The 17137-nt window shown below is 36.6% G+C and overlaps 1 long non-coding RNA gene and 1 other non-coding gene across 2 annotated transcripts in view; one reads left to right on the top strand and one right to left on the bottom strand.

Moving 5' to 3' along the window:
• LOC126008889 (uncharacterized) overlaps positions 1 to 17137 on the bottom strand; it is a 681047-nt gene that overhangs the window by 214251 nt on the left and 449659 nt on the right. The window lies entirely within an intron of this gene.
• On the top strand, positions 13624 to 13756 carry LOC126010045 (small nucleolar RNA SNORA51). The gene has a single exon (XR_007496185.1). It is a non-coding gene; the product is annotated as a small nucleolar RNA SNORA51 (small nucleolar RNA).

The following is a 17137-nucleotide window of genomic DNA, read 5'->3' as shown; positions in this document are numbered from 1 at the left end:
TTTTATGAACATGATTAGTTTTTGAAGCCTCATCCCTCATCCACCTCTATCCAGCAACCATCGTTAATTATTTAATGCAACAAGTTTTCATTTTCTAATTTTCTCTTTCAAAAGTGACTTAAAATTTTCATATAGTTTCTTATAGTTTTAGTATAAGTCTCCCATCTATAAAAATATTTTTGGTATGCTCTTTAATGGCCTATCTATCACCATTCCTCAGTCCTCAAATTACAGAGTCAGTTACCAGAATTTGACCCAGTTTCCCTCATAAAACACATTTATTTTCTGGACTGAACACTGTTTGTCTCTCTTACATAATTTCTATGAATCTATTTTTTTCTGTTGAATTGCCTCTGGTTAATCTGCACCCTCCTCAGTTCCATCCGTATGTCTCTTAGTATTTATATTTGGTGGTTGGTTAGTTGACTTTAGAATTATAAATGTTGTAATACCTCTCATTTAATATAAATCCTACAAGTATAAAGTTCATGGCTGTGAAGGTGACTTTTTTATATCAATGTTCCTACTTACTTTTGTTGTTCTTCACCATGCCTATATTCTTTATATTTCCTCATAGAACTAAAATAGCTATTGCAATTAAGGAGTGAACAGTTTTTAAGCAGAAATTAAACACAAGGAAGAACTCACTTTCCAGTGCATCAAACTTCTTTGCAAGGCTATCTAGCTCCAATGTTTTATAAATGACTTTATATCATTATAAAATGGCATTTTTACCTTTTAAAAGATTATAATAATATGACTTATATTAGGTATTATATCTGTTTTATAGACGAACACTTGAGAAATGTATGTTGTTTGAAGGTTGGGCACTGCTTATTTTTTAATATTTTTAAAACTTTTATTTAGAGGAAGGTAAAGTCTCTATCACACTATCTATATTAAGACATTTAAACCTCATCCATCAATATGCTCACTCTACTAGTTTTCGAATTGTCCTTATCTACTAGATATACAATCTTGGCACCCCAATTTTCTCTCTAGTCTCAGTTTTTGCTTTGATCTTGAGCGCTATATATTTGTCTTGAAGCTTTTTGAATCCACCTAGATGTATAATACATACTTAGAACACATCCAATATTTGATTCACACCATTGAGGTACTTTTTTTTCTTACCAATCTCAGTAGATGACCATTGTATCTTCTAGCTATTCAGGCCAGGAAAGCAACTTGGTAGGCTATTTTTTACCCTGTCATCTCTGTAACGTACAATTATTTATGTTTAAGATTTATTTCAAGAATACAACATCTCTTTTCCTATTCATCTTCTGTTTCCATTGTTTTATTTGTTGTTACAGTTTTCTATCTGAAATCCTGATGGTTAATAACAGTCTTCCTGTTTCCACCTATGTCTACTCAGGTTTCTTACTCAAAGAAAGTTCCTTCTAGAAAGGAACACTTTTTTTTTTTGGTGCCACACCTGTTTGATGCTCAGGGGTTACTCCTGGCTAAGCGCTCAGAAATTGCCCCTGGCTTGGGGGACCATATGGAACGCCAGGGGATCAAACTGCGGTCCTTCCTTGGCTAGCATTTGCAAGGCAGACATCTTACCTCTAGTGCCACCTCACTGGCCCCAAAGGTACACTTTCAAAACACTTTTTTTTTGTTCCTATTGGAGTGATATTTCATCCCTACCCTAAGCTTCTAATGTCCTTTATTGTCTACTTCTCTCTCACAACCTTTCAATCTCTACTTATTTTCCACTAGTTGTTCTAGATAACTTGCTGCTCCTAGAATACATGAAGCATGTTACAGATTTAGGATCTTAAAATCATACCTTTAGTTTAACCCATGCATTTTTATTCCCAAATACCTTACAGATATTTCCTCATTGTCTTCTTTTCAAGAAATCTAGTGCTTTCTATGTTATTATTTTTATCATCTGCTCCAATTTTTCATAAAGTGTAATAGCCTATAACATGTTCTTTAATTATGTTCTGTCTCTTATAAAGTAATATAAATTTCATAATAAAAGCAAGAATTTTTGTTTCGTTTTTCCATTGTAACATTATCTCCCAGAATAGGACATGCCACAGGTATCAGAAAATATCTTTTGGATTAATGAATGGAAGCCTGTCTTGGCAATGGCATTATAAAAGTATGTATGTTGAGCTTTTTTACAGAGTGAACTGTCAGTTATTTTATACCATAGATGGCTCCTCTAGTTTTTGGTACTAAAGCTTTCAGCCAAAAAAGGCAGCAGAATGCTTCAATAGAGCTGTTGAGTTGAGTTTTCCTCTGCATTTACCTTGACTGATGGTTTGGTTCAAGTTATGCTTTGTGGGAAATTCATTCCCTCCCAGAGTCTTTTCTGCCAACAGAGGGAAGACAATCATTTCTTCTTGGCATAATTTCTAACTCAATCTTCTCTGTCTTCAAGAACTCAATTGTAACAATACAACCGTTCCAAATCTCATCTTGGTCAAATCAAATGCTTCACTTGTAATTTAACATCTTCCCTTTACTGAATTCTGTTCTTATTTTCTCAGCTCTATCATAGTAGATTGATTTGCTTTGTTTTTCAGTTATGTTTTTAACTTGGCTTTGTGGTATTGGTTTTAAAATGTTCTTTTATAACATATAAAGATACCTCATGATATTTTTTATTCCTCAACTTCATATTTGGCAAAATATAAGAGGGTTTTAATAATTTTGTATAAGCTTCTTAAAATAAAAAATAGTTTAAAATGCATCATTTACATTTATAACTCAATTCTAATTCTAGTAGATCATATATCTTAATTAATATCTCCCCGTACTTATAATAAATGCCTCATAAAATAGTATTTTTTCTTTGCTATCTTTTAAATAGGTACTCCCTCCTTTTTTTTTTATAGAAACTTGGGACATGGATTACTTTGTTTTACCTCACATTTCTGCATTTTTTAAATAGAAATTAAGAAGAAAAGAAAAAAGAAAAGATGGTGGCCAGGGGACAAGTGTCATCTGCTATTAGGATGGCCACTCCAGCTTTTTTAAGTGTGTTGTTTGCTTGGATGATTTTCCCCCAACCTTTAATTTTGAGTCTATGTTTGTTTTGACTGTTCAGGTGTGTTTCTTGCAGAAGGTTGGATTCAGTTCTTTGATTCATTTAGCCATTCTGTGTCTCTTAACTGGTGCATTTAGTCCATTGACATTGAGAGAGATAATTGTCATGGGATTTATAGTGCTATATTTGTGTAGAAGTTTGGTACTATTGATGGTCAATCATATTAAAGTAGACATTTCAGTTTTTCTTTTAAGACTGGTTTTGAGTCTGCAAAGTTTTTGAGCTGTTGCTTATCCGTAAAGCTACATATACTTCCTTCAAACCTGAAAGTGAGACTTGCTGTATGCAGTATTCTAGATGAAGCATTTATTTCATTGAGTTCTGTCACTATCTGCCACCACTGCCTTCTGGCCTGAAGGTTTTCTTGTTATAGATCTGCTGTAAATCTCAAGGATGCTCCCTTGAATGTAATTTCCCTTTTTGATCTTGCTGCTTTCAGTATTCTATCTCTAACTGTGGGATTCATTATTGTGACAAGGTTGTGTTTTGGGGTGATTTTCCTAGGGTGTCTTTCTTGGTACTCTTTGGGAATGCAGGATTTGCTTGCAGTAGTCTTTAGCTCTGGTAGTTTCTCTACAATTACGTTCTTGACTGTTGATTCTTCCTGGGGATTTTCTTTTTGGGTCTCTGGGACTTCAATGATTCTTACGTTGCTTCTGTTGAGCTTATCAAAGACTTCTATTTTCATCTTTTCACATTCTTTGAGTAATTTTTCCATTGTGTGATCATTTGCTTTAAGGCTTTTTTTCAATACCTTCTGCTGTGTGGAGTTGCTATGCATCTCATCTTCCAGCTCACTGATTCTATCCTCAGCTGCTTTTACCCTGTTAGGCTTTTCATTGAGGTTTTCAATTTGTCTACTGTGTTTTTCAGACCTGATATTTTAGTTTCGAGTTTTCTGATTTCTATCTTCATATCCTCTTATTTGTGTTCTGTTCAGCTTGATCTATTCTTTCTTTGAGTTCTATAAACATCCTCCATATTTCTTCTCTAAACTCCATATCTGAGAGACTAACTTGGTGGTTGACTGTTTTTGGGTCATCAGAGTTTCCATCTTCATTCTCTATGCCTGGTGTTGGTCTGCATTGTTTCTCCATTGTCATGCCTTTATTGTAAATTTTCTACATGTTATGGTGGTATTCATTGACTAGAAGATGAGCGGCCTTGCTCTTTTGGTTCCACACTTTGTGTGTGTGTGTGGAGGGGGGGGGGGTGAATGCTCACCTCTGAAGAAGACGAATCCTTAGGGAAGAATGCTGAAGAGGATCAAAATACCAAGCTGCTGGACAGCAGAGACAAAGCTCAAGATGTCTGGTGTGCTTCTGACACACTGTAGATATCAGCTAGCTCCACTTTTTTTTGGAGGGATGCTTCACCTCTGAAGAAGATGAGCCCACAGGGAAGAATGCTGAAGTGGATCAAAATCCCAGGACACAGGGCAGCAGAGAGAAGGTCCAAGATGTCTGCCAGGCTTTTGATACATAGAAGAAATTAGCTAGCTCCACCCTTTGTAAGGGGGATGGCTCACCTCTGAAGAATAGGAGCCCATGGGGGAAAATGCCAAAGAGAATCAAAATCCCAGGCCACAGGACAGCAGAGAGAAGGCCCAAGATATCTATCTGCTGTGCTTCTGAGACACAGCAGAAATAAGTTTTCCTCTATTTTGTTATTCTTGGTCAAGGTTCCTAGGGGTAGCTCCAGGCAATTCTCAGCCAATTGGATCGATGGCTCAATGTGAGGACACAAAGATGTGCTACTTCTTAAGCTTTTTACTGCTTCTGATTGATTACCTGGGCCATGATTGGTAGTTCTTGGGTTCAGAAGAAATGCACTAGGTGATGTTTGAAGGATCATGTGGGGCTAGGATCAAATCCAGTCTGCCTGCATGCAAATTGAAGCTGTGTATTGTAATCCCTGTCCTATCTCTCCAGTTCCTGGTATAATTTAATTATGCAGAAAATTTAAATATCCATAGGTATTATAAAATTTAAATGTCCATAGGTATTATAATAAAATGATAACATCAACTTAAATCTTCTTGAATTTATTATTATAATTTGAAGAAGTATTTCAGTATGATTTTTAGATATTTAAGAGAATTTGGGGGGATCTCCACATAATGCTAAGTAGATCTGTGCTCTCTTTTTGAACTAGGGTCAGCTGCACAAAAGGATAGTACCTTAACCCTAGTGTATCTCTTAACCTCTATAAATGAGGAATTTTCTTTTAAAGAAAGTGTCAATACCTAGAAAATTTAAGTGAACTAGATTCTGTCATGCCCTGAGCATTTCAGTTAATTAACTGATATTTAGCCTGGTTTCAATAACACATTCTATCATGCCCACAGGGATTGTATTCATAGCTTTTGCCATTTTTATATTTATTTTCTGTATTGTGTTCAATTCTATAATCTGATTTCAGCATCTTATTTTTATTTTTATTTTTATGTTAATGATTTTAGAATTTTACTGGTAAAAGTTCCAACAATATCGGATTAGTCTTTAAAAATATGAGTAGAAAAATGTTTGTATCTAGTTCATATATTTTTTTCCTTTGGTTGTTTAAAAGAATCTTTCTAAACCTTTTTTAAGTGAAAATATTTCAAAGAACACACAGAGATTTGCTTGAGAAATCCCTCCAGTCTAGGGAGAAATCACTTAAATCCTGACCATATGTGGTATGTAAAGTAGCATTTTGAATATTCATATTATGATGTGAAAATCAGATCCCTGGAACAGTAAGTTTCATAGAATGAATTGAAATGAAGATGCCAGTATGAATGTCACTTCCCGAATGCACAATATTGCAATTCTATCTAGCATCATTTTTTTCTTAGATTGGATCACAGGAGAACAATCATGCTTACAGACATGGCAAACATGCCCCCATTCTAATTATATAAGGCACTTTGGAAGGAAAACAAATTTTAACTCAATAGCTTTATGAATGATTTCTAGTTCTGGTAATGTGATACTATTATTGATGTCCATTCCTCTTGCTTAGCTTTTTTTCCTGAAGCATTAGTATTTCATTTAGGTTTACTAAACATTGAGTATTTGTAGATATCATCACTGAAATAAAAATATTGGTTTTCTTTAAGCTGGAAAATTTACACTTCTTTCTTTGGTTTCCTGTTGCTATACTTCTTATACTGTATACTTCTGTATACTTCTTTTCCTACTTTCATTCATCTTCATTCATTTCTGTCAATATATTTGTCTTAGAACTATCTGAATTGACTTTAATGTTTTTTAGTTGATAAAATACAGAAATGGACAGCTTTATAGGAAGTATTTAACTTTACTTTTAACCTGCCTTTCTCATCTTTATTTTGGCACACCTGGTCAGACAATTTTGTCATTATTTATCTCTATTTATACTGCTAATGAATTTTTAATTGCAAATTATCTACATAAAATGCACTAGAATATTTTTACAGCTGTATGGATTGATTTATACAGTCATAATATTCAATCAGCCTTTGGCTTACATCAACGAGTTTTCTAACATAAGAAATTTTTTTTCTATTTGGAAACAGATAGGAAACATCAGCAGATTTCAGAACGCTTATTGTGCACATATCACGAAAATATTATTTCACCACCATTAAGGGTTATATTTGAGTAGAAAAATAAAAATTTGGAAATCATAGGGAGTTTTAGAGGAAATTTTCATAAATGTTATAGAATTCATAAAATAAAATAATAAATCAAGCAGAGAAAATTAAAATAATAACTGATAGTGCTCTCATTATTTGTTTAAAGAATAAGCAGTTCAAAAGAAAACAGTTAAAAAAAAGTATCATCCTATGATTCCCACAAGAGTTTAGAAATTAAGAGTATTCTAGGCCCGGCCTGAATGCCACCTCAGGTGGCCTGCTGTGGGTTCCAGGTGGACTCTATTAGGGGCCTCCAGTCTTTCCCCCCCTCCCTACTCTAGGGAGGAGGAGCAGAGGGAGGGGCCGGGCAGATAGCTGCTTCTGGTGTTTTGATCCTGGAGGCCTGCTCTTCTCAGGTATGGGGTTAAGGGACACCCCAGACCGCAGGCATTTTCCCTAGCTTGGGGGGTGCTGGGAAGCTTGGCAGGCCTCCAGCCATTCCCTTATTTCCTCCCCTACTCCAGGTCTTCCCTGGTTGCCAGCCTATCGTGGTCCTCAGGCTTTCCCCCTTTCTCTCCCGACACTAAGTGGGGGACACATGGGTGGATGGTGGGCCGATGCAGCACTGGTGTATGTTGGGACATTACGTGGTGATATTCACTGGTATTTTTTTTTCTCATTGGTCTCCATTTCAAAAACCATATATATTTAAAATAAAATGGGAGGATGGACTTTTAGTTTGGGAAGAGACCATTTCGGGTGGGGGTACCATATATTTTCAAAATAAAAATGAGAGGATGAACTCTCAGGCTGGGAAGAGGCCAGTACTCTTTACCTATTTGTTTACTCTCAATGGCCTCCTGGCCTCTTCCTTCTTTTATTGTGTAACTGTGGTTTCTACCATACTAGGGTTCTGATTAGTTCTTATAAACGGTGACAATTGAGTACACTGTCTTAAGCTAGATTGTTTATTTTCCCCACTTTTTATCTTTTCTCCTCTTTGTGAACTGTTCAATAAGGTATTTTGGTGAAAGTGTCCCTCTCCATCTTTCCTTCCCTTTGTTATTTGTTAAATAAGGAAGTTTGTAGAAGTGTCCCTCCATTTAATGTTTATATAAGAACCATGTCAATTGGATTGTTGGACTTGTTCTAGCATCCCCATAGGCACCAATCTTGCCTTGCGATACTGTTCTTCCTTTGCATAGGCACATTAAAATGGGAAATAATATACAAACACGTTCTTATAGAGATGGGAACACACAAATTTTCTTAAACAGTGACAATTTGTCTTAAGTTAGATTGCTTATTTTCTCCACTTTTTATCTTTTTTTCCCTTTGTGAACTGTTCAATAAGGAATGTTGGTGAAAGAGTCCCTCAGTTTAATGCTTATGTTTGAACCAGGTCACGGGGATTTCTGGACTTGTTTCTGTGGCCCCCTTATGCGCTGATAAAGCCAGGTGGCATTATTTCTTGTTTGCATTGGCACATTAAAATGGAAAATACTATACCTACAAATAAGTTCTTATCTAATAGAGATAGGAACACACAACTCTAGTGGTGCAATGGAACCTTACACCCTGAACATGACATGATGCCCTGGCACAGTCCTCAGAGGTTTGGGCATTTTCCAGTCACCCCTGAACCAGGGAAGCCATTTACAAAACATCCAAAGTTGTCTATGACATCACCTGGAAGTAATTCTCTACCAGGGAAGACCCTACTGCTGCTCTGACATCGATTTACTCAAAAGAGTCTTCCCTTAACACTGAGAAGATTTAAACAACAACAACACCTGCGTACTGGACAGGGCTTTCTGCATTGCCCTTTCATTGTGAGTTGAAATTAGACACCGCTCTGCACTATCGTGACTTCAATGTAGGATATACAGATTCCAGGACCTTCAATACAGAAACAGGATACCAACAACAGAGACTGTGAAAAATATAACTGTATGGGCACTACAGACAAACCAGAATTGGAGCCTAGAAATGGTCTTATGTCAGGAAACTTCAGGGGTACATTCTCCTTGTACTTAGGCCAAAAGTTTTTTCTTTCCATGTCCCCCATACTTTGGTGGGCCCATGCAAATGATAATTGCCACTCTAATATTGTTTATACAGTGCTCCTTTAACTCTAAACCTTTAAGAAACCACTAGTAAAAATGTCTGAAACTGCAAAAAAAAAAAAAAAGAAAAAAGGTTTACATTAGTGTTAACATAAATGCTTTTAGTTAAACTAGCATTCTGGGGGATAAAGGAGGAAGAAAGGGATATATGCTTGGGAACAGGAATGGAGGGAGGACAACACTGGGGGTGATGGATATTCCCCTGATTCAATGTTAATATGTACCTAAAATACTACTGTGAAAGATATGTAAGTCATTATGATCAAAAAAGTTATGTTTTATTTAGAAATGTTCTTTGACTTACATGTATTATTATATTATATTAATTAAATGTTATGTTATGTTACTATATTATGTTATTTAAGTTTACCTCAATATGTTAATCAATTTTGTCTCTTGAATAAATTGTTACAATAAAAAAGAAATTGAGAGTATTTAGATATTGTCACAACAATCTGATGCTGCTGTGACATACTGATTGTATCTTTCACCAGCAGATTTGTCATAAGGTTTCTTAAACTGTATCTAAACAAGTTGATCACTCAGCAAGCATAAGAAACATTTAATATTGCTTTCTACCATTTTATTTTCTACCCCCCTTTCATTTTCTACTACTTTAAAGAAGAGAAGAATTGGAGACTCAGGTCAAGAAAAGGGCAAAGAATTATCATTCAATCCTGACGCTCTATGGCAAATCCTAATGTTGGAAGAACATGAGTTGGCTCTGAGACTTACATGAAATATTGAAATTCATAGGATGAGCCAGCTCCATGCAGTCAAAGAAAAGAAAGTCTGAGTGAAGATTTCAGTGAGTGTGGCCATTATTACACAGTCAGAGTGTGCTTGTAATTTTAAGCTGTCATAAAAATATTAAAGGATACATTTATAGAATATTCAGAAAATTTTTTACTTTAATTGGAATAACCTAGAGTGCTCTTGGATTTCAGCAGAAGCAAAGACAGACATTGTACAGTGTGGCCACTTGTTAAATCATGAATCTTTCAATATATGTTGCTAGAAGTCAATCATGCTTTCTACAACTATTGTATTTCCTTGAGTGATTCCCAGGGCCCAGCATATTTTCACAGTCTTTTTTTTTTCTTTTTTTTTTTTTTTTTGGTTTTTGGGCCACACCCGGTGACGCTCAGGGGTTACTCCTGGCTATGCGCTCAGAAGTCGCTCCTGGCTTGGGGGACCATATGGGACGCTGGGGGATCAAACCGCGGCCCGTCCTAGGCTAGCGCAGGTAAGGCAGGCACCTTACCTTTAGCGCCACCGCCCGGCCCCATATTTTCACAGTCTTAAAGACAAGGGACAACACCCCAAAATATGGACTCATTTTCCACTCTACTTTCATTGGTTGGTCGAACAGCTGCCATGAGCAAAGGTCGAATATTTCCGATACCTGGCAAAAAATAAATACAGTATTGCCTCACAATTGCTTCTCTGAGGTGCCGACAAGTGTGTTTGGTGAGGAACTTTGAGACCAAGTTGAAGAACTACTATCCTTCTCTGAGACGGGAGTGACTCCACGGAAGAATTTGGTTGTCATGAAGGAGGCAATGGTTGAGGCAAAGAAAGCGGCTGCTGAGATTCCCAGGAAGCTGGAGAAGGAAGAGAGAAATGCTTCAAGAAGGAAAAGAAATGCTTGGCTGCAGCTGCCCTTGCCTCTTCAGAAAACAGCACCCCCAAGACTTCTGCCCCTGAGAAGTGTGAGGAGCCAAGTGAAAGGCTCAAAAAGAAGCAAAAGAAAAAAAATAATGGAGGTGCCTCAAGAGAATGGGATGGATGAAGAGCCCTACATCTCCAAACCCAAGGAGAAAAAGGCATTTTCTAAGGAAGAGCAAATTAACAATGATCATCTTGAAGAGACAATTGTCACTGTAGTCTTCCCAAGAGGAAGAAGTGTCTAGCTAGTGATATGAAAGAAGCTGAAAACAAGGTTGCCAAGAAGAAGCAAAAATTCTCCTTCAAGGAAGAGCCATTCAGTTCAGTAGCCCTGAAGAAGCTGATTGCAGCAGTAAGAGCAGTGGCAGTGCCAAGAAAAAGAAAAAAGAATCACAAAAACAATCTCAGGAAGACTAAAAGGAAACTTAGGTGACACCCTGTACCCCCAATAAAGACAAATTCAAATTACAAAAAAATTTGTATTGGAAAAATTTATATTTGAAATGCAACATAATTATTATATCTTACAGACTTAAACCTATTATCAAGAGGCTTAAGTAAAATTATAATGACCAGAGATAAAAATCTTGTTCAAAGTAGTACTTACTGATTTCAATGTGGGTTCAATCCCAAATCACCACCATCACTTAAAAACACCCTGGCCTGAAGAGCCTGTGGAAAGCATTGTGAATGGAGATGAGCTGAGGCTTCCACCAAAGATGGAGCCAGAGGAACCCAGCTGCTTAACTCTGCTATGTGGCCCTGCGTATTTTCTAGTCAATAAACCCCAGCACAACATGTAGACAACATAACATTACAAGCTTAAGGCCTCCAACATCTATAGAGAATGAAGATGGAAGCTCTGATGACTCGAAAAGTGTCAATCACCTATCTAGCTTCTCAGATAAGTACGTTAGAGAAGAAATATGGAGAATCTTCAAAGGAAGCATGGAATGAAAGAATATGAAAATAAAAATGAGAATTCTCCAAACAGAAATAACAGGACTGAAAAATTTGGGAGGCAAAATTTGGGAAGCCTCTTCAACAGAGAAACAGTGGAAAAGGACAAAATCAGTGATCTGAAAGATGAGATGCATAACAACTCCACACAACAGGAGATATTGAAAAAGAGCCTTAAAACGAATGACCAGTGAGGGAACAGCAAAATATTTAATATAATTTTTGACAAATCTTAAAAAAAATCAATAGAAACATAATAATAATGTTATTATAATGTTAACATTATAATTATATGTTATATATGTTATTATACATTATAATGTTAATATTATTATGTTATACCTACTGTAACCTTTTGATAGTTTAACCAGGCTGACATCTAACAAAAATATAGAAGCTCTGAAAGAAGAAATGGCAAAAAGTGGCCTAGTAGATCTGTCTGTCTGTCTGTCTGTCTGTCTGTCTGTCTGTCTGTCTGTCTGTCTGTCTGTCTATCTATCTATCTATCTATCTATCTATCTATCTATCTGTCTATCTGGCTCTCCACCCCATGAAAATTGATACATATTTTTCTTCAATGCACACAGGTAGATAGATGCACTTTAGAATAGACCACAAACTGCTCATAAAATGTAACTCCATAAAATCAAGAGGGTATAACTGTATAAACTGTCTTTTCAGGTCATAATGTACTAAAGTTAGAAGTGAAGTACAGAAGAACACTTTAACACCTGGAAATTAAACAATTCACTACTGAACAACAAGTGAATGACAAAGAAAAATATTTAACACCTGGAAATTAAACAGCAAACTACTAAATGAGTGATTCAGAGAGAAAATCAAGTAAGTAATCAAAAAATTCCTGGAAACAAATGAGAAGAAAAACACAATGATCAGAACTTGTAGGTCACAGCAAAAGTGGTAGTAAGAGGAAAATTTAAAGTTTTGAAAACACATATCAAAAAGGAAGAAAGGGCCTACATAAATAATTTAATGACACATAGGGCCGAGCAGTGGTGCAAGCAGTAGGGCATTTGCCTTGCACGCGGCTAACCTAGAGCAGACAAATGCTGCAAAGAAGAAAACTGCAGACCAATATTCCTGATGAACACAATTGCAAAGATACTCAACAATATCCTAGCAAATAGTGTCCAATGCCTCATCAAGGTCATACTCCTTTACTGTCCCAGAGATGCAAAGATGGTTTAACATACACAAATAAATCAACATAATACACCAAACCAACACAAACAAAAAGTAAAAACATATGATAATATCAGTAGAGGTTAGAAAGCATTTGATAAGGCCCAACTCTCATTCATGATAAAAAAAAACCTCTCAATAAAATGGGAATGTTAAGGACCTTTACTCAGTATACTCAAGGTCATTTAGCACAAGCCAATGGAAAATATTATACTTAATGGAGATATAGTAAAACCCTTTTTCTTGAAAGTCTGGTACAAGTCAAGTCTGCCTCCTCTTGCCACTCTTATTTAACATAGTTGAAAGTACTTGCCATAGCAATTAGGCAAGAAAAAGATATCAAGTGCTTTCAGATAGGAAAGGAAGAAGTCAAATTCCCACTGTTTGAAGATGACATGATACTATACTTAGAAAGTAAAATGACTCTACTAAAAAACTTCTAGAAACAGTAGATTCGTATAACAAAGTTACAGGCTACAAAATTACCACACCAAATCAATAGCCTTCTTATACACAAATAATACTAGAGCATAAATGGACGTTTAAAAAACAATCCCATTCACAGTAGTGTCATACCTAATACTTTGAAGTCAACTAAAGAATTCAATCACCTATACAAAAAAATACAAAGTACTGCTTCAAGAAATAAAGAGGAAAGTAGAAAGTAGAAAAGAGGAAATTAGAAAGCCTGTCTAGAGTACAGGCCGATGTGGGGTGGGGAGGAAGGACACTTGGGATATTGGTGATAGGAATGTTGCACTGGTGAAGGGTATATATATATATATATATATATATATATATATATATATATATATATATATATATATATATACATATATATAAAAGAAAAGATAAGGCCTCCCACTGCTTACCACAGGCTGTGTTCTTTACTTGGGATATTGGTGATAGGAATGTTGCACTGGTGAAGGGTATATATATATATATATATATATATATATATATATATATATATATATACATACATATAAAAGAAAAGATAAGGCCTCCCACTGCTTACCACAGGCTGTGTTCTTTACACTGACTGTATAGAAACAGGAGGTACAGTAAATACACCCCATATACACCTCAACCCAGACCCTTTGCCTGGTCTGTATTGTAAATTGGGGGACAAAAAAAAGAAATAAAGAGGACAGAAGGAAATTTAGACACATACCCTGTACATGTTTTGGCAGGATTAACATTATTCCTCAAAGCATTGTACATATTTACAATTCCTCTAAAGATACCCTTGATATTCTTCAAAGAATTGGATCAATGACTCCTGAAATTCATTTGGAACAATAAACACTTATAAATAGCTAAGGCAACCCTTAAGAAGAAGACTAAAGACATTAGTCTTTCTCTCACTTTAAATTGTATTAAAAGCAATAGTCATTATAACAGTATGATTTTGGAATAAAGACAGAATCTCAGATCGAATGAATAGACTTGAGAATCTTCCCCAGACATACAATCAATTAATTTTTGATAAAGTAGAAAGATACACAAAATAGAGCAAGGAAAGCATCTTCAAGAAGTGGTGTTGGGTTACCTGCTCAGTCACATGCCAATAATAGAACTTGGGCCACCATTTAACAGCATGTATACGAGTAAAAGACTAATGGATTAAGGACCTTGATATAAGACCCAGAAATATAGGGTATATATAAGAACTTATAGGTAAAAAATTCCATGACATAGAGAATAAAGGCATATTAAAAGAGGAATCACCATTTCCAAACAAGTGGAAGCAGAAATAAACAAATGGGACTACATTAAACTGAAAAGGTACTACAACAATGAAAATAGTGACTAGTAGACAAAGGCCACCCACAAAATAGAAGGAACGATTCACTCAATACCCATCAGATAAGGGGTTAATATGTAAGATATATAAGGTATTGACAAAACTTAACAAGAAAAATATCTAACCCAATAAAAATTGGGGAGAAGAAATGAACAGACACTTCCTCAAAGATGAAATACAGGTGGCCAAATGGCACATAAAAATATGTTCCACATCACTAGTCATCAGGGAGATAAAAATAAAAACAACAATGAGGTACCATCTGATGCCACAGAGACTAGCACACATCACAAAGAACAAGAACAATCAGTGCTAGTAGGGATGATAGGAGGAAGGGGTGCTGGAGTGGCAGGGTTTGGCTTTCCCCCCACTTTTTTTTTCATAAGCATAGTAAGCATTGGGGAAGAAAGGGAATTCCTGTGGCCTAAGAGATTCAGAGTTTCTCCATCCTTGAAGCATACCATCATGAGATCAACCCCTGGACTCTGGGGGGTGGGGAAGGAGGGAAACTCCTCCTCTATGCATTTCAAACTGGAGAGGGAGGCTGCAGCTGGACCCAGAAGACCCCACATGCCAGGACTCCTGCTCCTCTTCTACTGGTATGACTGGGAATCTGGGAAGACAGCTGGCTAAAGGCCTCCTGGGCTGACCACTTAGTCCAGGAGACCGATATCTCCCCATGTCAGATTGTCCTTCAGGACCAGGTCTGGCAACTGGGCTCTGGGGGGAGGGGAGAGGAGGAAAACTCCGCTCCTATTCATACTGCTCCCCCCCACCCCCCCGCAACAGTGTCTTTTCTTACCAATACTCATTTTCAAAACTGTGCTTTTAAAGCATTATCTAAAAATGTTCTTTATTCTAGATGGCTCCTAGGAAAGAAAACAGAATGCTAAAGATTTGGATGATAACACTCAAATAGATCTTTAAAGTCAGTCTTTATGTGGACATGACTTTCCGCACTGACTCCAAGCCGAAACCATAAACAATTCATATATATATTGTATATATCCCCTATCATGTATTGCCTCTCCCCTACCCCTGTGTCTCTTCTACCCCCTCATTTCCCAATCCTGATCCGTTATCTTCCTCTGATTTAACCCTTTTTACGCTTAGTTCCTAACTCAGTAGGCACCAAGACAGACCTCCTGCCCAACAGACACCTTCCAGCTCCTCAGTGAAAGTCACCCTCTGGGTCCCCAGTGTCATGCCTCGGCAAAGAACTACAACCAGCATGCCTGCTGACTCATGCTTAAAGGTATTTTCTTATGATTCTTTAAATACTCTAAGACTGCATCTATTTTATATACTTTCATTTTAATTTCTCATTACTAGTTTTTTTCTCTCTTTTTTTTTTTGGGGGGGGGTTTTGGGCCACACCCGTTCGATGCTCAGGGGTTACTCCTGGCTATGTGCTCAGAAATCGCCCCTGGCTTGGGGGGACCATATGGGACGCCGGGGGATCGAACCGCGGTCCTTCCTTGGCTAGCGCTTGCAAGGCAGACACCTTACCTCCAGCGCCACCTACCCGGCCCAGTTTTTTTCTCTTTTTATGTAATAAAAATAAAGGAATCATGTAGGAGAAATGTTAAAAATTAAGAAGTGCTGATTTAAATTTAGGGAGTAAGTCACCCAACATATTAATCCGTAAGAAATATTTATTGCCTTTATTTGATTCTTCACAGGGAGAGAATTAAATTCATGAACATACATTTTGATTTGGGGGGTCATAAATGAGGATCTCACCTTCCCTTAGTTTCTCTTATTTTTATTCCTGAAGCTTTTATACTATTCTTTAGTCATAGAACTGCCTGAGCAGCAGTGCCTCAAAGACAACAATGTAAGGCTCTTAATATTTATTCTCTCAAGTCACACTCAAATTTGCCAGATATATCTTCATTCTTCATTCCCTTACCCTTTGCTGTGCTTAATCCCATAAACACACTGAACCAAGGTGATAATGGTTATCAAGCATCAGTGCCCTCGATTTGATCACCCTTTGTATGTGAAAACATTCATAATGCAGAGGAAGGTGTAATGGATGCCACTGAGTACTGTTCATTTTGTGTTTTTAGATGAACAAATAATGAGTTATATGAATAAATAATGAATTAATTGATAACTACATTTTCCTTACTGATTAATGCTGGCTGCTGAGATACCTCTCTCAAGAAGTCACAGTGGTTAATAAGTTCAAGTGGCACCCTAATCACATTCAATGAGAGTGAGGCAAAAAGCCAAAGGCTTTTACTATACATATGAGGCTTTACTACATATGGGGCTATCTTGGGAAAGTCCTCTAAATGCAGAGTATGCTGTGGACTGGGCTGAGACTTGTGTTACCAAAAGTCATTGCAATTCAACTTCTCTTTGTTCACTGGTTTTCATTTACTTTGAAGATTATTGGTTGAGAAACTCTTCAATAAAACTTTTATATGAATTATTTGATCTAAGACAATTGGTAACAAGTGGTTTCAATTGGGTTTAAGGGACTAGATCACTTACTGATTGACAAAGAGGGTGATTTAACAGAAGATGCCATTAAAAATTAAACTGTTCCAAATGAATTTCAAAAGTGCCTGATCCACTTCTTTGAAGAATGTCATGGGTATCTTTAGAGGGATTGCATTAAATCTGTACAATGCTTTAGGGAGTATTGCCATTTTAATGATGTTAATCCTGCTAATCCATGAGCAGGGTATGTGCTTCCA

Source organism: Suncus etruscus, chromosome 5 (genome assembly GCF_024139225.1).
Source record: "Suncus etruscus isolate mSunEtr1 chromosome 5, mSunEtr1.pri.cur, whole genome shotgun sequence".
In the NCBI taxonomy this organism is placed as follows: domain Eukaryota; kingdom Metazoa; phylum Chordata; class Mammalia; order Eulipotyphla; family Soricidae; genus Suncus; species Suncus etruscus.
Note: the sequence above shows the minus strand (reverse complement) of the source record. Positions and strands in the feature narration are given on the sequence as shown.